We start from the raw sequence: 22,938 nt of genomic DNA on the forward strand, positions 1-22,938 counted from the left end.
ATTCTTAAAAAAGGCTAAATTATGCAGCATTTTTTTTTTTTCGCTTTTTACAAAAGTTCAGTAAACAGTCGCAAACTCTGATTATCACGCCGTTCTTGACTTTGTTCCCTTTCACTTTGAACTCTAATATTACCATTATTCAACTTTTGGTTTATGGTGAGTTTAAAATTGCTTTAAAAAAACTCACTTCTAATTTGAGCTTTTGGAAATTAGTTTACATGTATTGTTTTGTTTAGAAACACAATACTTTCTGAACGAGTACTGAAAATCATAGTATTTCGTAATAATTAATTTCATAATAATTATATTAACACAATAACATATACAAATCTTAGAGCAGGAACTAAAAATATAGGGAGCAAGTCTAATCATTGGCTTAGCAAAAGCTGAGGCAAAGACCCCCAAGTCACGTGACTCAACACCGACGAATGGTTGACACGTTTTGCGAGAGACTAGAATATGAAACCAAATTTCTTCCACTGCTTCGCATTACGATCTATCACGTGACTTGGGGTCTTTCCTTCACGAATGAAAATCTTCACCACCTCCATTTTATACGTTCTTAATGATACATAATAATGATCAACTATGTGAATATGACGAGTTAATTATCTATAATTCTGCATGTAATGAAAGGCAAATTATTTAGAAAACTCACCAGGAATAATTAATCGCCAGTTAATACCAACTTTGGCAAATAATACATTCAAAATTTCACTATAAAGATTTGATTTTTTTTCAAATACAACATAAATATTTCAATAAAATGCGTTTGAATTTTGAACGACAAATCTCGTCGAATAGTTCCCAAGCGAAATGAGTCACACTCACAATAAATTATTCTTCCCGATAAACTCAAACTATAGCTTGAATAGTAATAAAGTATCATATAGATAAAATATTTTTATTACTATGAAATACAGCACTTTTCTGATGACTGCACCTATTTTTTCACTACCGAAGCAAAAGATTAAAAACAAAAACTCACCTGTATTTAATTAGATCTATTTTCATAAGTTTTTGCTTTTAATTAATTGAAAAAAAAAAAAACACTTTTTGTGCTAATATAATCCCATGAATGAAAAATAAATATAGAAAGATAAGATTATTTTCCGACTTAATTTTTATATCAGTTTTATTCATAAAATAACCTTTGGTATAATGTACTAAAGATATTAATAATGTACGAGTAGGTAGAAAAATAGCATGGCTGTATGGAAATTGTGGAATATCGTAATATAAAAATGGTTTTAATAATTGGCAAATCAGAAGAAAAAGCAGAGACGTGATTCCACCCCCCCCCCCCCTTTTGAAAATAGTCTTGTGCTTGGTATTACTCTTTTGGATTTGATATTTTTCATTTTAAAAACAAAAGTAAATATTTTGAAACGACTCATTAACTAGATTTTAGATCAATAACGATTGCAACAGTATTAAAACTAATTAAATTTAGTTCTTTACTAACGTCTTTTTATAAGCACGTTATAGCAAGCTGTCAAAGCTGTCTCTGGAGGAAAAAAAACAAAAGCAGTTTCATGGAGCTAAATTGTTATAGTTTTATCATATATATATATATATATATATATATATATATATATATATATGATGATTTTTCTGAATAAACATTTTAATGCAATGACATCGATACATTTTCAATTTTTAATTATATTTATTTCTTTTCAGGTAAGAACATTTTTATTCATCACTTTCATTTTATGATCATGTCATTGGGTAAGTGATATTTCCATTTCAAATTAGAAAATATGTTAGATTATTTTGAACTAGTTCAAAGCGATAAAGGGTCAAGAAAAGTTTTTTGTTTAGTTAATTGAAACAAGTGTACGTATTTTATCTATTACAAAGTAGTGCTTTAAATTATTAGATTCTTTCAAAATCATATTTGTAGCGAAGATAATATCTTACAATATCCTTCATTTACGTGATAAGACACGCATTTGAAAATTATTTCCTTTACACGTGACAGCTTACATGCTATTGACTTTACGATTTAAAACTAATAACTATAAAAGAAATAATAATTATAACAATAACACAAATTCTGTGGCTTAAGTTTTATTATAAATCATTTTTATTTTTACTTGTTAACTTTTCAATTATGCTCTTCAAATGTCGTAAAGATCTAACATTGCTGTAAATAACTGAGAATAAACTTAAAACTAGATAATTAATAGACACTTTAGTTTTTTTTTTTTTTCACAAATCCCAAAAGTCTATTCAGTGTCGCGTAGCATTCATTTATTTATATTTTCTTAAATTTACAGTTAAAATCACTCATGACTGGTTGCGAAAAAATTAAGAATTTGAAGTAATGTTAAGACGAAAAGAAAGGAAAAATGAAATATTAATTTACAAAAGACTGAACTGCAAATAGTATGGATCTGCAATGCAAAACTATCAATCCGGTAGAGATATTCGAAAGAGTATTAACCAAATTAAAATTAATGATATGAAAACAAAATGCAACGAACTTGATAATTTTTTCTCATGAACTGAAAAAGCAAATTCAATTTATATATTTCATGTCTGAAGAGTTTTAAAACTCTTCCTTGTTAGAATGAGCTGTAAAAACTTTATTAAAAGGAAAGTTAGTTAAAATTTTAATCATATTAAATTATAATGTGTCGATTATAATTACTTAATTTTTTTAGAGAAAAAAAGGAGCCAAAGCAGCTTGTATAAAAAAAATATATTTTTTATTTTATTAGTCTTTCCTCCAACTTTACGAAATAAAGAAGAAAATTTCAAAGTAATCAACTGTAATGATCATATACACATCGTATTCAATGATGATTGCAATTATCAATACGCTGCACGCACTGCTGAGGTAGAAGAAAATTACTTTAATATGTGATTTTATTTTCAAGGAATAGTTGCAATCGTGCATAAAGTCGTTGAATTAATAAAATATAGAGCATTACCTGGAAACAAAAAAAAAAAAAATCGTGCTCTAATTATCGACTAGTTTTAGTTGGATGGGCACCAGTAGTATTTGAATCGAGTTTAATTTATTGCTTTGTGTCTGTCTTGAAGACGCATAAAAGAACAGGATGTTCTAAAATATTTTAAATCACATATTGTTTTTGTTACAGAAAATGATATGAAGCTCATCATTTATTGCATACTATTAACAGTTTAACGATATATTTTTTTTTGACCCGAATATGATAAACGAAACTCTTTTCTAGGCCAATATAATTAGCATAATGTATGCAGGGCTCCCAAATGGTCCGCTTTTCCCGCCAAAGTCCGTTTTTTAGGGTAAAGTCCGCTTTAGACCGCTTTTTAACATTTTGGTCCGTTTAGTCCGCTTTTATATTGTTTTTACTCAAAAATCAGATTTTAAAAATTTTCATTACATTAAAAGATACTGTATGCTGACGTTTGTTACGCCCGAACACGCGGCCGCGGCGCTATTTTTCTATTGAACCTAACTTTCTGGTATTATTTCGCTTCAAATTGACGTCATTACTCCTTCAACCGTTGTAACATGGAAATCTAACAAATGGAGAGGTTTGAGGGAGGAGTTATGACTTCAAATCAAAGCATTTTGCTACCGAAATTTCTCACAGGTTCGTACGCCCTTGAAAAAACTTGAAAAAAATCAAGAATGTTTCATCAGTGCAATTTTCTGAACTTGTGTTCGATATGTAGCATCGCGAAAAATTACTTCCTGCGTTTGCGAGTTCAATCTTTTTGCATCTTGTTAATATTTTGATATTTTTGATAATCGAAAGTTATTTTAACATTCATTAACTTAGATTAGCTTATTTTATGTTTAATTCTGATAGATAATGAACTACTTTTTTTTGGAACCATGGTAACATCAAACTTTCTTGGACTTCGCCGAAAATTGCTTGCTGGGTTTTGATATTTCAATCTCTTTGCATCTTGTAAATATTTTGATATTTTTGGCAATCGGAAGTTATTTTTATACAACACCTCCTTAGATTAGCTTATTTTTTGGTTAATTTTAATAGACAATTAACTTTTTTATTTTTGGAACCATAGCAACATTGAACTTTCTCGCACTTCGCGGAAAGTGCTTGTCGTGTTTGAGATTTCAATCTTTTTGCATCTTGTAAATAATTTGATATTTTTGTCAATCAGAAGTTATTTTGACACACTCCACCATAGATTAGCTTATTTTTTGTTTAATTTTAAAAGATAACTACGTTTTTTTCGAAACCATGGCAACATTGAACTTACTCGCACTTCACGGAAAATTGCTTGTGTTTGAGATTTCAATCTTTTTGCATCTTGTTAATGTTTTGATATTTTTGGCAATCGGAAGTTATTTTGACATACGCCTCCATAGATTAGCTTATTTTTTATTTAATTTTAATAGATAATAAACTTTCTTATTTTTGGAACCATAGCAGCATTGCACTTACTCGAACTTCGCGAAGAATTGCTTCTTATGTTTGAGATTTCAATCTTTTTACATCTTGTAAATATTTTGATATTTTGCGCAATCGAATTTTATTTTCACATATGCTATCCTAGACCAGCATATTTTAAGTTCAATTTTAGTCATGTTTAGTTTTAGAGAATTTTTTTTTTTTTTTTTTTGAAAATTATGCCAACAGTGAACATATTTCGCGAAAATTTGATTCTCGTATTCAAGATTTCAATGCTTTTGCATCTTGTAATTATTTTAATATTTTTGAAAATTGGAAGCTGTTTTGACATGTGCACCTCAAATTATATTATTTAATTTTATTTTTAAAAACTAAAACTTTGTATCCTTATTTTTTTTTAAATACTCAAAATGAGTATTTTCAATTTGAAAATATAGCTCTATGAATCTGAAATTACACATTTATTTATTACATTAAGTTATCCAGTAAAAGCTGCCTCAAATTTACATTCAGTGAATTTATCGCTTGAGCGCATTTGTATATTTTTGGGTGTGGGAGCTTTAATAAAAAAATTTCTTTCTCACTAATTTTTATATATACATGAAGACAGTTACAATATTTTTTTGGGCCCGAACAGCTAATACATACATATGAAGAAATGATTTGGATACTTAGCGTACTAATAAATGATTTGCAATCCTCTAATATTTTTGAACTTAGTCAATCAGTAGCATAGCCAGAAATTACCTCCTGCTTTGGTGTTTGATCATAAACTCTCATATGTATATAAACGTACCATATGTAGGCTGGAAATATGTGTAAAAGCCAAGAGCTGTGGAGGGGGAGGGAACCTCCTGGCCTCTAAACTATAGCTTCTTGTCTTGCGGTACCTTATATCAAAATAAATTCTCTTTAAACTGGTTATGTGAAAAATTTTGTAAACTACTATGTGCTAAGGTGTTTACTGTAATAACTATATCTAAAAAGTCTTTATTAAACTATATGCACTAATATAACCCATATATGCATATATAAACTATATGCACTAACTATATGCACTAATTCATCGCTCACTTAGGTGATTATTTTTAATTAGCCAGTTTTTACCTGTTAATTAGTAGAAAATTTATTTTACAATTAAAGTTAATCTGTAAGATGGTCAGTTACATGCTTGCTTGTCACCCCCTCCCCATTCAAATATTTGTGTAAATAATATAATTCAATGGATAAAAAATTCAGTTGTGCAGAAGGTGATAAGAATTTATCATTAAAAATCATTATTATGGTTAATTAACAAATTATCTTCATGTATTTAGTGCCAGGCAGCTAATTTACCTTTTGGTGCTTCCCTGGGTTTAACTATGAATGGTCCTCTCAAGGTCCTCTTTTTAATCCTAACTGGTCCTCTTTGGTCCCCTTTTTGATTCAAAGTGGTCCTCTTTTACCCTTTTCTATGGCTAAAATGTGTTGGGAGCCCTGTGTATGTCATATTTAAAATTTTAAAACAAAAACGACTGCTTTTTTTTTCCCTTTCGAAGTAAATTTGCAAAAAAAAAAAAAAAAAAACGACTATCGGTTTTGAAATTGATTTGATTTTTATGTCAATTAAACATTCCCATTTGCTCGGCATTTTCCGCAAGATTTATCTCTCAAGACTGGCATCAAGTACAAAGCCTGAAGACTAGGGATGATGGGTAATGAATGACGTCATACGCATTGATGCAGAAGAAGGGGGAAATAGCTTTTAAATGCTAATGTAGAATTCAAGTTTGAGATGAATGTTTCGAACAAAAGGTATTCAATAATTTATCTTAATGCAATTCAAAGTTTTCTAATTTTATAGTATAATGTGTATGTATTTGCTAAGAGAGTGAAAAATTTTGTAAACATTTTAAAAACTTCTTTTTTGTGTCACATTTCCGTTTTAACATGCTATTATCAAAATGACTGCATTGTAATTTTTAATTAAATTAACAAAAAGTAATAAAATAAAATAACGGGCAGTGTTTCTTTTAAAAGAACGTTTATTTGGGAAAGTAATTTATTTTGAAAGCTCAGATTTACAAAACAGATCCAACATTTAATATAAATGCAAAAAATTCTATAAAATTCATATGGTTCGTAAAATATATCAAAATAGCCACAAAAGTTTACTCATAATGGAAATTAAATACATATTTTCAAGCCACAGTCTCGTTAATGCAAAAGAAAAAAAGGAACGAAACAACCGTAAATCAAATAGAATACATTTAAATAGCTTTTAAGATATAAAAGGAAACCGTGCAGTATTTAACTGAAAATACAGTTCAAGTTCTTTTAAATTACATTAAGAACTGTTCCAGACATAAAACTAGAACATAAAGTCGGAAAAATTCACAAAGTAACTCGGAGAAAGCTTCTGAAAAACATTGTTTGTGTACAAACGTAAAAAAAACCAAAACTATATTTTATCAATATGAAAGTGGTTTTTAAGATGAACAATCTCATTTTAAAACTTTTATATAAAACTCGGGAGATGTTCCTGGAATTTGAAAAAAGGGGGGGGGGATTTAATTCTTTAGCTTTGCTAAGCCATGATGTGTGGTCATGCATCTCCAGAAGTACGAATCAATTTTGAAATTTGAACACAATGCATTTCCTTATGATAAAGACCTACAAGTTAAGATAAGAAAGTTTACAAAGGGCATGCACAATGTACTCAAATGCTGTACTGTAATTATATTCTTAATCATTAGTGAATTGAAAAATATATGACAAAATATTTCTGAGAAAATGTCATTGAACAGATAATGATACATACGTCGTGTTTTGATCTACTTTACAGATTTTGTTAAACGTTAGTTGGTTTCATTAAATGAAATTCAGTATTTTGTGTTTTAAAAAAAATGAAATTATTTTTGTTTTGTCTGCGCATAAAAGACATTTTGGTACATAAGTGCACTGTCTGATGAATGGCTTTAAAAATTGTTTTTGCATTCTACGTGTGAGACCAAATAATAATAATAATAGTTGTTACAGATAATAATAATAATAATAGTAAGAATATAAGTAAAAACTATAATAATAATAGTAATAAATAATAAAAAAAATTGAAATAATAATAAGAATAACAACAACAACAGCAATTATATTAATAATAATAATAAAAAAATAACTAATCGTAATAAATAATAATAATAGTAATAATACATAATAACTAATAGTAATAATTAATAATAGTAATAATACATAATAACAATAGGGGAAAAATAATAAATATAATAATAATAGTAGAAATTTTGAATAATAATTCTAATGATAAATAATAATAATAATGATAATAATAATAATAATAGTAATAATAATAATAGTAATAAATAATAAAAATAAATAAATTATAATAAGGAGAGAACAGAAAAGAAATAAAGATAAAGTATTGTTCCTAAATATTTTATAAAAAGCAATATCTCTGTTAAACTATCTCTTTGATTCAAGTCTTTTAGAAGTTAGCTTGTCTTTAAGTCTCATCCCTTGTTCTGTATCAAAATGAATATGGTTGAAATTTACCCCAGAAAAAAGAACTGAAAAAAGAAACTGATATTCAAAAGAAAATTTTGTGTGAGTAAGAACTCGTCTGGCAAAGATTCGAAATTAATTCTAGTTTCATGATGTCAAGTACACACAGAAGAAGTATCTTTTTAGTGGAAGATACACCTCTAGAGTAGAATAAGGAGTGCGAAAAGAAGCTTAGGATTTAACTCATTAACTTCTCAGTTCAAGAGTTCGCCGACCTTTCTCCTGAGTATCAATTTTTCATTTATTTATTGCTCAACAAGTGGTCCGTGACATTGGTGTGTTGCCTCAAGGTCGACACAACTGGGTCGCAAAGGGATAACGCATCCACCCCACAGTGCTGAAAAGCTGCAAATCGTTTTCTTTTCTTCCTCTAATCTGGCGATGCATCAGAAAGGCCTCCGGAGGGAAAGTTTCGCTTTCAGGATCGCTCCGTTGTTCAAATGTATCGTTCATATTTTTTTCGAAATATTGATATTCGTTCCGTACAAAGAGTTAGCATTGAAAGTTTATTTATTTTGAATTGATATTTGTTCAAGTAAAAACAAGTCATCATCGGTTTTGTTCGAAGTAGTTTTAGAAGGAATTAATAAATAAATTTTAAAATGCAAAAAAAAGTAAGTAAATAAAAATTAAGGAATTAACTAAAAAATAAATAAATATGTTGAAATAATAAAGAAAACTTCAATTCGTTCCTGACAAAATAAAGTTTTTGCCATGAATTATTGCAGTCAGGTAATTGTTGCATGTTTCTAAAAGTTGTAATTTTAATCAACTTAAGTTTAATTCTTTCAGATTTTTAATTCATGATTAATTTCATACAAAAAGAACACTAATTAAGCGGGAAAAAGGCAACATAATGGGGTCGTTTCCAAAATTTTAAAAGTATTTTTTTCGAAAGAGCATGCTTAAGAACATAGAATCTGATCATTTTTTAAATAATTTCTTTTAGTTTAATATTTTTAAAACATTACTTAAATCGGTGCTCTTTTATCGTTTAACGCTTCTGCTGATGACATCACAAATGATGAAATGTCCTTCAGTGTTGCCATTCACGGTTCAAAATATTTAATTCACATCTTTACTCACGTGTATTGGCAAAAATATGGTTAACAGCAAACGTAGAGCGCAATTTTAATTCGCTGCTTGATTATCATAACGTGGAAACGTAGTAGAAAGATGCGGCAAAGTGCATCATTTGTGACGTCATCAAGACCACGCCTTGTTTGAAAGATCGGACGTTTAAAAAAAAAATAATTAAAAAAAAAACTGTTGGGAAAATGAAAGTATTTTCTGGGTCCATGTTTTTTTTTTTTTCTTTGCTCATTCTATCCATTTTAATGACTAAAAGTAGTACTTTTGACTGAAGGAAACTATCCCATTGCGTAAGAAATGTGAGACATTGTAAGTGGAGGCAGAGTTTGAAAAATCTTGGTACCACAATCATTTCAAAAAAAAATCCATAAACATATCAAAATTAGCAAGTTATGCAATATTTAGAAGTTAAAATCACTATAAATGAAATGCGTTATTCCAAAACAATCTACAAATAAATAATTTTGTTTGTTGATGGGGCATTTTTAATTGACTTGAAATGAGAAAAAAATCAACTTGTATTGTGTGTATGATTTTGTTAGGCACACTGATAATCCGAGATCGTACACCTAATTTAACAGGTAATGCAAGGAGACAGGACATTGCTAGGAACAGGCGCTGATTAAGTTTTAACTTATCGCTTAAAATACACTTCAACGGGAACTTTATTTTTAGACGCCGTACGAGTAAGTTCTTACATTGAATTTATTACTTCCTACATGTTTTGTAAAGAGCTATTAAAACTTAATGAACTGAAAAAAAATAGTCACACAGTTGTCAGTTTTACAATCCATTAACAACCCCAACATTAACCGCCCTCTAAAATGTGATGAGCAGAAGCCCTGGATGTTGAACAGTTGTTCCCGCTGTAGCTTTTTCTACTCAAGCTAAGTTGGCGGTTCTAAAACTTGACCACGAAGAGATGGCGGGTGAGCTTGAAACGAAAACATCATTTTGTATCATTTGTACAAAAGAAGAAGAAAAAAGGAGCCAGAAGGCGCAAAGTGGTAAGAGGTGTCTTTGCTTTAATCCTTACTACTACAAAATATAAACAACCTACTACAAATAATACAAATGATGATCTTGCTTTAAAGTCATCCGCCATCTCTCCTCAGTGTCTGAGGTCTAGCCTCAGTGATTTTGACTGCAGTTGTAATGGTAATTCTATTCAATAAACTTTTTGTTTCATCTGCAGCTATTGCGTAATAATTTATCGAATAATTGATTTGAGACAAAATCAGCCACACGACACCACGTTTGTGCTTTGCAGTTAAAACATTATCCTGTACAGTAAATTTCCTTTCTTACTAAGTAACATCATGTGCAGTAAAGCCAAACCTTCTATGATAATTCCAAATGGAATTAAGTTCTTCTAGTTAGAACTGCTACTTTTTTAATGTCTTGTTTTATCACATCGATGTTCCTTATTTAGTCGATTCTTTTCGATCGTTTTAAATTTTAGAAATAACCGTTTGAGTTGTTCGATATTTTTTTTCAATTTCACTCCATTAGGCTGTTATCTCTTACAAAGGAGTTAATTAAATTTCTTGGAATCGTTTCGGAATTTATTAAGTACTAGTTTTCCTTTTGAACTTATTTTCATGGTTCTAAAATGTTTAATTAAATTTACTGTTCTAGAATCATTTCTGAATCTTTAATTTAATGCTGTAAGGAATAAATTAATCATGATGGAATACATTTTTGTCTGAAAAAGTTTTATGCATATCGTTTATCAAACCTGAAGGAATTAATAAAATGTTCAATGAAATATTGATTCATTGCTTTTAACATAACAGGTCTGAATAGAGTATCTTTGCGGTTATTCCTTGTTTAACTCTGACCAGTCACGTGTTCAATTTAAACTTATTCATTCACTTGGAGGACAAACGTACTCAAAAAATGTTTTTTAATTGCTAACTATATTTACCCTTTTGAATGTGAAGAAGTTTTAAATTGCATTAACACTCTTTAGAAAAAATTAATAATTTTAAACCGAAGTAATATAGCCTTTATTCCATAGATGTAACTCGTAATGTAGTCATTAAAATTATAAACTTTTCTATTCTAATGGGGTTGTTTCCTTCAGTCAAAAGTACTACTTTTAGTCAATGAAATTGATAGAATAAGCAAAAAAAAAAAAGGAAAAATAACATGGAGCGAGAAAAATTTTTCATTTTCCCAACGGTCAATTTTTGATTAAATTTTTAAAGTGTCCGATTTTGAAAACAAGGCGTGATCTTTATGACGCCACAAATGATGTAATTTTGCGCATCTCTACTGGCGGTTCCACGTCATGATAATCAAGAAACAAATTAAATATTGCGCTCTACGCTTGCTATCAACCATATCGTTGCCACTACATATGAGTAAAGATGCGAATTAAATATTATGATCCGTGAATGGCATTTCATCATTTGTGATGTCATCAGCAGAAGTAGTAAACAATAAAAGCGCAACGATTAAAATATTTTTTTAAAAATATTAAATTTAGCCAAATTATTTAAAAAATGGTCCAATCCTATGTTTTTAAACATGGTCTTTAAGAAAAAAATACTTTTAAAATTTGGAAAACTACCCCATTATAACATTGTAGCGCCAAGCTCTTTTAAATTCATCATCATCATCCCTGACGTGAAAACCCAGGGTGGGTCAAGGCGATATGCCCCAATCGTCCCTAGGCTCCCCTATTCGCAGCTAAGCTATTCCAATTTTTGAACCTAAGAACAGTACAATCCACTTCTACAGCAACCCCTCAACGCAGCTTTGGCCTTCCACGTTTTCTAGTACAAAAAGGTCTAGCCTTGAAAATTTTCTTCAGAATGCTACTATTGTCCAAGTGGATAATGTGGCCGATTCAACTTAGATCCGCAGAAAGCATCCGGGTGCTTAAACAAATTATAGAGTTCATTTTGCGTCTTCTAGGTCAGATTCCATTTCTGAAATTCCTCCTAAGATACTCAAGATGCCCAAAAGATATCTTCCCTTCATGGTCAGGGTCCAATAAATAGGATATAATAACAGTCTTGATGAATGATTATTAAAATATATCCATTTCACCAACTAGCACAATCAGATTTTACCTTCTAAAAAGCTGAATAGTTTTCGGTCATAACTATTCTAACATGAATCAAATGTACCACACTAAGATTCGCCATCCAGTAATCGTTAAATGGTGGCATATTAAATCAGCTTGATTTATAACAGCGCTATCTAAAGGATTATTCATAAAACCTCGATCTAAAAAGGAAAAAAATGTAAGTTTTGCTCCCTATGAATTAATAATAATAACATGAACCCAGAAAATTCTGTCATTTTCCCAATAGTTATTTTTTAATTAATTTTTTTTTTAATGTCCGATTTTTCAAACAAGTCGTGGTCTAGATGCCTTTACATATGATGCTTTTTGGCTCATCTTTGTACCGCGTTTCCACGTTATGATAGTCAAGAAGTGAATTAAAATTGCACTCTATGCTTGCTATCAACCATATCGTTACCAATACACGTGAGTAAAGATGCGAACTAAATATTTTGCTCTGTGAATGGCAACACAGAATGGCATTTCATCATTTGTGATGTCATCGGCAGGAAATATAAACAATGAAAGATCACCGATTTAAGTTTTTTTTTTTTAATATTAAACTTAAACAAATTATTTAAAAAATGGTTGAATCCTATGTTTTTAAGCATGTTCTTTCAGAAAAAAAATACGTTTAAAATATTGGAAAAGACCCCATTGTAACCTTGCGCTTTCTGATTTTGTTTGCAAGTTTACATCGCATTGATGAAAATATTCCTTCTGCTTCCTGCCGTCACGTGGTGTCTCGTGACATGAACCACTAGTGCTTTTTACATTCGTGATTATAATATAGAGTTCGTAATTTAATGTTCGTGTAACATTCATTCTGCTAAAAAGCTTTACTTTTCTCACTGCAAAAGCTTTTACGTCGATATCATTCATGGTATTTTTATTAAAAGTTATTGCCGAATATTTTGTTATCATTTATTAAAATGTTGAGTTATTGCTTGAGAAATAACAATTTCCTGTATCATTATTCGAGGAGAAACTCCAACTTTAAAGAGCAAAACTGAGAAAATTATTTTGCCTACAGCGGCCCGTAGAAAAATACCATCTCTAGCACCTTTTTAAATATTGGCCACATTGTTTTACTCAAAAAGCTAAACTTCTTTTTTTTATTTGTTAAAATACAATCCTAAATACATTAATTAATTTAAATGATATACTTTAAATAAATTAGTTCACAAATGAGAAATAAATAAAGACCTTTTGTGGAAGGAATTAAATGGAAATGGACAACGTTTCATTGTACAAATCTAACATATTAATATATTATTCTGCTAATTTTGTGCAATATAACGTTATTTATTTTCTTTAAGTTCTCAAATGAAATGGTTTTAATGAAGAAGATGCTACCAGTTAATTAATGCATTTTTAATGCACTTAAAGGTCGTTGATTTATTTTTACAGGGGGAGATTGACAGATTGCTTTTTAATCTCCATTTTATTTTTTTAGTCGCCCTGGCTACCGCTACTTTTACCCTTTATACAAAGTGCATTTTAGGTCAGCATTTAGTATAAATGTTTTGAATTGCAGAGGGAAATCAGTAAGAAAATAATTCGTTGATTAAGTAAATTAAATTAAATAATAAAATCCTTCATAAATGTTTTATTTGAATTCAACATTCCCACGCAAGAAGGTAAACCTACCATTTTCAACATTATATTTTTTCGAGCACACTTATCTTCTGTCATTTTATGCTTTTCAAAATTACTGGTAGAAATTCGTTGATTATTATTTTCCTACTTAATCCTAAGTTCACGGGCAACTATGCATTGAAAAATATTTCATTAGCGAAAATGCGCCCTGGTTATTTTGTGATGTAAAATTTGATTTGATTTTAATGGTGGGAAAGCAAAGAAGAAGCGAACGTAAAATTATAGGCGAAGTTCAACTCGAATTAGGGTTTTGCAGCTCTCAAGCCACGTTAGCGAAACCTGTTGGATGAAAATTTCTGAACATAATGGCTGTTTGTTGTTTCTTTTTCGCTTACTTCAAAACACATTCACACAAAGCAGTTTACGCTTATTTGCAAAGCTTCTAAATTTAATTTGGGTGGCCACTCTGGGTGTTATTTCCAATATAAACAATTGTCGAGGTAAATTAAGGTGAGCTTTTCAGTGGCCATTCAAAATTAACATTAGCATTGTTTGAGGTTACTCTTCGAATACCGTTGTTTACTCAAATAATAAGTGGTAAATTAGGTTGTTGATTTTCGTTGGAATTGGTTGTTGGAGTTATTGGTATCGCTAGATACTTTTCTAGATTTTTTTTCTTCTGTGCATCTCATTTTTTTTTTTGAAAATCAAGTTTTATTTCTCATTTTAGTAAAATGATAAATAGTCATACAGATTGTTTGTATCCAGTCATTTTTGAACACATCCACTGAATTTTGTAATAAGTTATTTCACCAAAAAAAAAAAGTGAGACAGTGACGCCGCTTTGACGGTTAAACACTCCAGAAACCTTATTTTTAACTAACACATTATTCCAAAACTGATATGGTCTTTGTAAATGTCTAATAAGTCAGTTTGCCCTCGAATGGTCTGACATCTCGATTTTAACCCTTGAAAATGTCTTTTAAATGGTCAGTTCTAATGTGCTGTTTACAGAATGAGTAATTTCAAATTTACTACCACTTGGATGGTACATAATTCTTAAAATGCCGGTATGGATTAGTATGACGTTTTATTAACTGCAGAAGACATGCTATTATATGTCTCTTTAAATGGTAAAAATATTCGTAATTAATCTAACGAATCAAACCAATATTACATTTTAGGAGCCTTCGTTTATGTGCAAGTGGCAGTACTGTCTGTTTGTAGGGTTCTTAATTAAAGCTGATTGAATTTGCATTTGGTTTCCTAGTTTGTTTCCAGCTAAGAAATAACGGAAAAGTGGTGGAAATAATATTAACTTTAAATAAGAAACTGAGTATTTTCCTGTTCAAATGAAAAAAAATGTAATTTACCATTTTAAATATAAAAAATGTATGGTGAACTACACTCTAAAAACTTTTGTGGTATGTTGCACAAAAAGTGTATTTGCTGGCACTAGAAGGTGGTCTAGTATCTTTACCTGTTTTGGTAAAAATAATAGATCACCTGTATAGCACCATCTAGTATCCTGTTTTGGTGCATTATATGCGAACAAGCACCAGCATTTACGTATATTGCATTAAAATAGGGTAATCATCCTTTGAAGCCAGATAACTTGTAGTACCTTTTGGCACAATACACCTTTTTTTAGTATGTAATTAATTTGCGAATTAATGACTAGTCTTAGTGCACATTGAGTGTTTTTTTTAGTATGTAATTAATTTGCTAATTAACGACTAGTCTTAGTGCACTTAGTGTGTTTTTTTTCTTTTCTTTAGGTCTTTTTCAGTGCTGTTTTAACTGTTATACGTACAAAAAAAAGGCCGTTTTCATGCATAATTTCGTAGAAAAAGCAGTATTGTAAGAAAGATTATGTAAAGCTCATGCGACATATTATAATTGAAAATGAGATTTGAATCCTCGTATTATACCATCTATCTTTATTTAACTTGAAGAAAAGAGCTACGTATTTAGTGCTTTTTATGTCGTAAGATAATGTCGAGATTTCTGCATCGTGTATCATTCGAGTTTAGTTTGCTCAGCTGCCAGTTAATCCAACAAGGCACTCCATGTACCCGTTGTGTTTATAGTCAGCCACTGGTAGTGTAGAAAGTAGCTGCGCTCATTTTCATTTTATTGCCCTTTATATCGCTTTTGGAACCACTTAGACGTACTATTTATAAAATCATGGCAGGAACTGTAAAAACACTGCATAAACTTTACAGCTATTTCAAATAAATTAATACCTTAAAATCGAGTGTTAATAGTAGGAAAAAATGTTTTTTTTTCTCAAAAAGGCTTCTTCGTCACAATTAATGACCGGAAGTTTTTTCATAATTAAATAAGCCTCCTATGTCTTCTGTCAACATAAGACAAACAGACTGACAGCCGCACATTTTCTCTACTTACAAATTTTTAATTTTTCAATATTTTTTCAATTATTTATTTATTTATTTATTTATTTTGTTTTTAGCGATACATTATGGTGCATTAAGTCTTCGTTCGTGTCTTTTTAGATTTCCTTTTCTTTTTTTCTTTAAAGGGAAGGTAGGCTAAAAAACGAAAGCTCAGAAGGCTTTTGATTTTAAGGTTATGGATGCAATATTTGTTTCGAGGGCCATCAATTAAGTAATGGCAACATAGAAATAAAACAATTTAATAACCTAACAAGTACAGTTGTGTTAATTATTTCTATGTAATCACTTATAACTTTTTGCCAAATGTTGGGAAGCCGCTGGAGACTACTGGTAATTTGTTGATTGTAGATGTCAGCGACAGAGCGCGCTTATGTTAGGGGCACATGATGAGTGAGACCAACCTCTAAAGATTATTCCTGGAGGACGGTGTATGGAAAGGAGACCGCTCAGTATGTCAATCTGATCTTGAGGATTGGAGGGCCGACCTGTGTGTTGCAAATCCACAGTCTCACTCCGACTCCAACGAAACGCTTACAGGCTTCCAGCAATCCTCAGTACCATTCTGTTGCATTTTTGCCATGGGAAACCTCAATTTAAGCCACGATAGCTGATCACTTTTTGAAAACATGCTTTAGAGGGATGGAAACGAAACTCTTCACTTTAACGTCACACAACAACCACTCTCTTTCTAATTAGATCTACTGTCTCTTGCATTCTACACACTTACAACAGCTCCAGCTCACAACTTCCATATTAATTTGCACATGCCCGCTGTTCTGTAAGTTTCTAGAGATTAAGTTGCCACTATTTAATTTCAATACCTCTCGTACATTCTAGACAATTTTTTATACTTACTTCTGCTGTCTTTCTTACCAGTGAGTAGGAAAAAAAAAGATCAATATCTTCTGGGAAGATTTGTTAACGTGGACTGAAGAGCGTGAAAGAAAAAAATAGTGAAAAGTACTTTAATCGTTAAGAGTGTGGTGAAATAATCGTCTAAAATACCATCATGTGTATGAATCGTGAAAAAGCTGTTCTTCCCAATCCATTTTCAGTACCAATATGGGAGTTGAAAATGATTTCTATAATAACTGGTGTAAAGCTCACAATTCCTGGCAAGCCTCAAAATGGGTATTAAGTGCTACTTTCTTTGTGACGAATCATTCACGTTATGATAGTTTGGGGGCTTACAACGTTTTTTTAGTGGTCTTTTTTATCTGTTTGCTCGCTCATAATTTCAAATTGAGTATTGTATGGTCTTGTATTTGTAGAAAAAGAAATTGAAATATATTTTTTTCCTTTTTAATTAGAGAGCATTGAATCCCTCTTGGAGGTGTACTTTTTCAGAACTCCCGTATTTTTGAAGTATACGTAATAGAAAATCAGCAAATCCGTGATATGTTAGGTGCTCTGTATCGCATAGAAACTAAAGAAGTGTTCTTAAAGCTTTCGATAAACATTTAGAAGAACAAAAGTGGAAACTATTTTACACACGGACATTAAGCATAACCGTTAACTTACGGGTTTGCTGGCAAATATGCCTATGAAAGTAGTATTTTATAAAAGTTGATAAAGTTCTGATATCAGCATAGTAAAGCTAATATAAGTAAGATTTTGCTGCCTCTAATACACATTTTATGTATTTTTTTCCCTATAGCGACGCTTGTAAATCCAATATTTTTACTGCATCTAAATAAGTTGCTAGGTTGTTTTTTTAATTATGACTCAAGTAAATGCAACTTATTTTGTCGATCAGTTGTGTTGAAGTTTTTTTGCGAAGTTTAATGAATTTCTCATAATACAGATGATTTAGATATCTTTTTTATGTTTGAAAATATTGTATTTTCACCGCTGTTTTTGTATGAGAAGTGTCTTGCATGAAAAGATGGAAATACAATTTCTACGTTTTGCCAATAATTTTACTACATCAAATCGACAAGGCTTTTGGATTTTCGTCTAAAAGGATAGTAGATTTAATTTTATATATCTCATCCAAATGCCCCCCCCCCATAATTAATTAAAAATAAATCAAAAAATAATTTACAACAGTAAAAATAACTAGTTTAAATTCATCTGTTTTTGCATATTTATTTTTCTTTGGGAATATTCATGATACTTTTTTTCTTTTATTGAACTGATATTTGAAAGAATTCGAAGATGATTTTGAATCCTTTACATAGTCGTACTAAATTCGATGTATTTACTTTCTTTTTAACGTAAGACGTCAAAATTTTACCCTGAGTATAAGTAGGGGAACGTGAGGCAAAGTGAAAAGGTTAAATATTTACTCTGCGTTTAGCGCTAGCTATCTGGTAATATTTTAAGAATGTAGTTGCATATGTAGTCTATTCCAGTCAGGAAGAAAATATCGCCGAATATTAAAGCATATGATAATGCAGGCAATTTGTAATTATTGTTGAAAGTCAAACACAAATTTTTGTATTATAAAATAATAAAAGTCTTGTTATTGACATTTTAAGTATTAATTGAGACTTAATATACAGTGCAATATTTCTTTAGTTAATATTAAGTTTATTTGTGTTTTAAATATTTTTCTCAAGTAGTCGAGTATATGCGGAGCAAAGTGGATGGGGCAAAGTGAAATGGTTTATTTCGTTTACTCACTCAGTCATTTACTAAAACACTTATGTTTTCATGTAGTAATCAATTCATTTACATTTCTTCTTTTAGTAATTCTCTTATTTATTTATTAATTCTGTTATTTTCTTAGTCATTTTCACTCTTTTACTCACTCATTTTTTTTTCATATATAATTAATTAATTAATGTAATTATACGTTTATTATTCCATTTTCTTTTCATTTACTCATTCAAAAATTTATTTACCGATCAAAAAACTTCTTCGATCAAATTACTTCTTCGATCAAATTATTTCTTAGAATCAAATAGAAAATATTTAATTTTTCACTTTGCCCTGAAAAATTACTACAAAAAATGAAAAATAATGTTTCAATGAAAGATTTATTATAAAATACAATGTTCTTTCTTTTTGTACTGTAATTTTCAAAACAATTTTCTAATTTCTTCATTTTGAAAAAGCTCAGTTATTTTAGCCATTTCACTTTGCCCAACATTCCCTTACTACTATTTATTTATGTAATCATTTTAAATCGCAGTCTTTTTCACCCTTAATTGATTCCTTAATTTTCTGTGTTTTAAACCAAAGGTCGAACACAGTCTTTTAACTCCTGCAGTTGAACGCATGGGAACACAAACCCGAACGACTAGATCCAAAGTGAAAAAGAACAATTGTATTGACTAATCGAGAAAATAGTTTAAATCAGCGATTTAAAATAAATCAATTGATTTTGATCTCTGATTTAAATCATTGACACCTTGAGTTCTGTAAAAGTCAGAAAGGAAAACAAATATCAAGCCATTTACGACTGCCATTTACGTTGTTAGATGTGGTCATAGTTTACTGAATAATTCGCTTTTTTAATAGATAATGTTTAAAAAGAGTATAATTTTAACATTTATTCTCAAAGTTTTATTTATTTATTTATTTATTTTTTTGTTTCCGACATTTATTTTGTACATCTTCTTTCCTTCTTTTATCATTGCGTATTGATTTTTAAAAATGTGCTTTGATTCAAAACGTCCAAAACAAAACAGAACCACACCAAAAAAGGTTTTTATTATTACTCTCACCCCTTACAATATCAGGGTTGTTCTATTTTGTCCACCCCGGAAAAAACCGCCAGAAAAAGCATGGAAAAAACCGTCCCGGACAAAATGTCATTTCGTCCATTTTGTCCACATCATCAATATTTGAAAGTTTTGAGTTAAAAATTTGAAGTTTTTGAAAATAATAAATAACTATATAGATTTTTCCTATTTAAGTAATATTTTAATATAAAAAAGCATACTTAAATCTGTATATAAGCAATTGATGGTAAAATATTTTAAAGTGAAAATAAGAAAAAGTAAGATCAGTTGAAGTTTATGGAAGCGTGTTAATTAATCAAATGAGTGTTAAAATAAATTATACTGCATGTAATAGCATTTATAAAAGAAGCACATCAGCTATAAATTGTATGATGTTTATCTGTAATGTGGGGGTTTATAGCTCATAATAAGTGCATTTTTAAATTTAAAAAGTAGAGATAAAAAGTTTTAATGGTTGGAGTTTCGAAACATTCAAAATCATATTTTTAAAAAAAAAGAAAAACAACTTGATATTAATAAAAGAAATGTTGGCATGAAGTGAAATATGTTCTTGCAATACAAATACAAATGTGATGATCAGCAACAGGCTCTGACTAGGCTGTTCCTAGTCAACTTATTAGTCCCCAATGAAGATTAATGACCCTTTTTAAGCTATCTATCTTTTTGCCTATTATAGCCTCTTCCGGTGCACTTTTCTGAGTACCCACAAAGCTACTAAAGTAGTAATTTTTTCTTAATTTGTATGACATTAACATATCCATAAAATATGCAAGTACATAAATATTTTACTATGGGGTGACATCAATAAAAACCCGAAAAATATAACAGTTATAAAATATTTTTAGTTTACAAATATTTGTTTTGTATGTATGTCTCCAAGCATTTAATTTGACTTTCCCATTGAGTTTATTTTCTACTATTGTATATAATAGTCTAATCATGCCTAATAGCATATTCACATTGTTAAATTTTATTACTTTTAAGTAAATTATGATCTAAAATTAGCTGCACCAATGTGCAATCAAGAAACTCTTTAGATTTATGAAATTCTAAAGCTAATGACTCTATTTTCATTAAATGATTAATTTATAATAGAAAATGTATTAAAATAATATATTAATATTATTACACCATCACAATAAGTTTATGTATGTATAATCAGTTTATTTTTCATTTCGTCCAATTTGTCCATTTCGTCCAGTTTTGTCCATTTTGTACAGTTTCTTCCGGCGTCCCGGACTTTTTACAAAAAAGTGAATAAAAGAGCAAACCTGTACAATATAAAGCACGATTCGTGCAAATATTTGTACATGTTCTGAAACAGAGAAAAATCTGTATTATTGCTCTAAAAATTTACATTATAAAGCAAAATGGCGTAAATATTTGCCCATGTTCTGCAACAATGAAATATCTGTATTATTACTCTCATCGTTTACCTTTTTTATGTAAAACCCGTGCAAATATTTGTACATGTTCAGTAACAAAGAGAGACCTGTATTATTGCTCTCACCCTTTACATTATAAAGCAGCATTGGTGCAAAGATTTTCCTATGTTCTGCAACAAGGAAAGATTTATATTATTACTCTCAACTCTTGCATTATAAAGCAGCATTCGTGCACATTTTTGCACATGTTTTGCAACAAAGAAATATCTGTATTATTACACTCGCTCCTATTATTATTAATCTTTATATGAATTTAAAATTGTGTAAGCAAAATTCCTGTCTGTCGGAATATGATTTCATGTATTGCATGCATTACGTACGACATATACAATGTATCAACTCACCGATTAACACAACTATCTCCAGGGCCCCATCCAACCGTTTAAACCACACATAGTGATAGGTACGGGGGACCCTGGAGTTTTATGTTATGTTATCCTTATAAAGCACGTTCTTTCAAATATTTGCACATGTTCTGCAACAAAGTAAGATCTGTGTTATTACTCTCACCCCTTAAATTATAAAGCAACACTCGTGCAAATATTTGCACATGTTCTGAAAAAATGAAAAACCTGCATTATTGCTCTAACCCCTTAAATTATAAAGCAACAATAGTGCAAATTGTTGCACATGTTCTGCACTGAAGAAACTGTATTATTAATCTCGCTCCTTTCATTACAAAGCAACATTCGTGTAAATATTTGCACATGTTCTGCAACAAAGAAAGATCTGTATTATTTCTCTCACCCCTTACATTATAAAGCAACATTCGTGCAAATATTTGCACATGTTCTGCAACAAGAATTTAGTACTGGTAAATTCAGATGGTATCGTGAAAACAGAATCACGGACAAGTTTACGGTAATGATTTCTGAAATTGGGAGATTCTAATCTATAGTTGATCTCGCTAAACTAGATTCCCTTTAATGTAGAATAAAGACTTGTATTCTACAACATCTTGATTAAATTGGTGGTAATTTAACTCTCAACAAGAACAGGAATTACTTCCTCAACATTATTTGATACAAGCACATTCGTTTCGTTTTTATTTTATTTTTCTTACGCTCGAATGCAATTAGGCTTCATTATATCTGCAAATGAAGGAATTCGACTGGCATGTTAATGAGATGAAATTGTAGAAATTATGTATGCCAGTCAGTGATTTCCAGTTGCAAATTTTGAAAGTGCTCATAGTAGATTTTCCTTTTAAACGAGGGAATCTGTTATCGTTGCGCGCGTTATCTTTGCAATGCTATTTAGTAAAAAAAAAAAACATTTCAGGTAAAAAAGAAAAGCAAATGTCATTTAAATTCGAAATTTCAATTACTATGGAGCAAAATTAAAACTTAGTCCTAACTGTTATAGCATTCTTTTTTCAATTAATTATTTTTTTTATGAAAAACTCTAACATAACTTAATTATATCACTGGTGTAAAAAATAATCTATCGCTTCTTTTTCTTAGAGAAAAATGCAGTAGTTTAGTCACCTTCTAAAGATGTTTTAAATATATTCACGAATTTTTCTCTAACATAAATAAGTTTTATAATTTCATGATTTTGGACTTTTACGGTTGATACAGATTTTTATATTTTCGTGTGATAAATTTTATTTTTCAGACAATTTTCTATCTACTAAAGTTTTCTCAAATTTTCGTACCTTTTCAACACTATTTTTGCGCTTAATGT

The 22,938-nt window shown here is 29.9% G+C and overlaps 1 protein-coding gene across 1 annotated transcript in view; it reads left to right on the forward strand.

Annotated features, from left to right (window-relative positions):
• Positions 1-1,707: 1,707 nt before the first annotated feature.
• LOC129220226 (TOX high mobility group box family member 4-A-like) overlaps positions 1,708-22,938 on the forward strand; it is a 105,045-nt gene continuing 83,814 nt past the window's right edge. The window contains exon 1 of the mRNA XM_054854590.1: positions 1,708-1,731. The gene's annotated coding sequence lies outside the window, so the exon portion shown is untranslated. The remainder of the gene's footprint in view (positions 1,732-22,938) is intronic.

This window comes from Uloborus diversus, chromosome 4, assembly GCF_026930045.1.
Source record: "Uloborus diversus isolate 005 chromosome 4, Udiv.v.3.1, whole genome shotgun sequence".
Classification (NCBI taxonomy): domain Eukaryota; kingdom Metazoa; phylum Arthropoda; class Arachnida; order Araneae; family Uloboridae; genus Uloborus; species Uloborus diversus.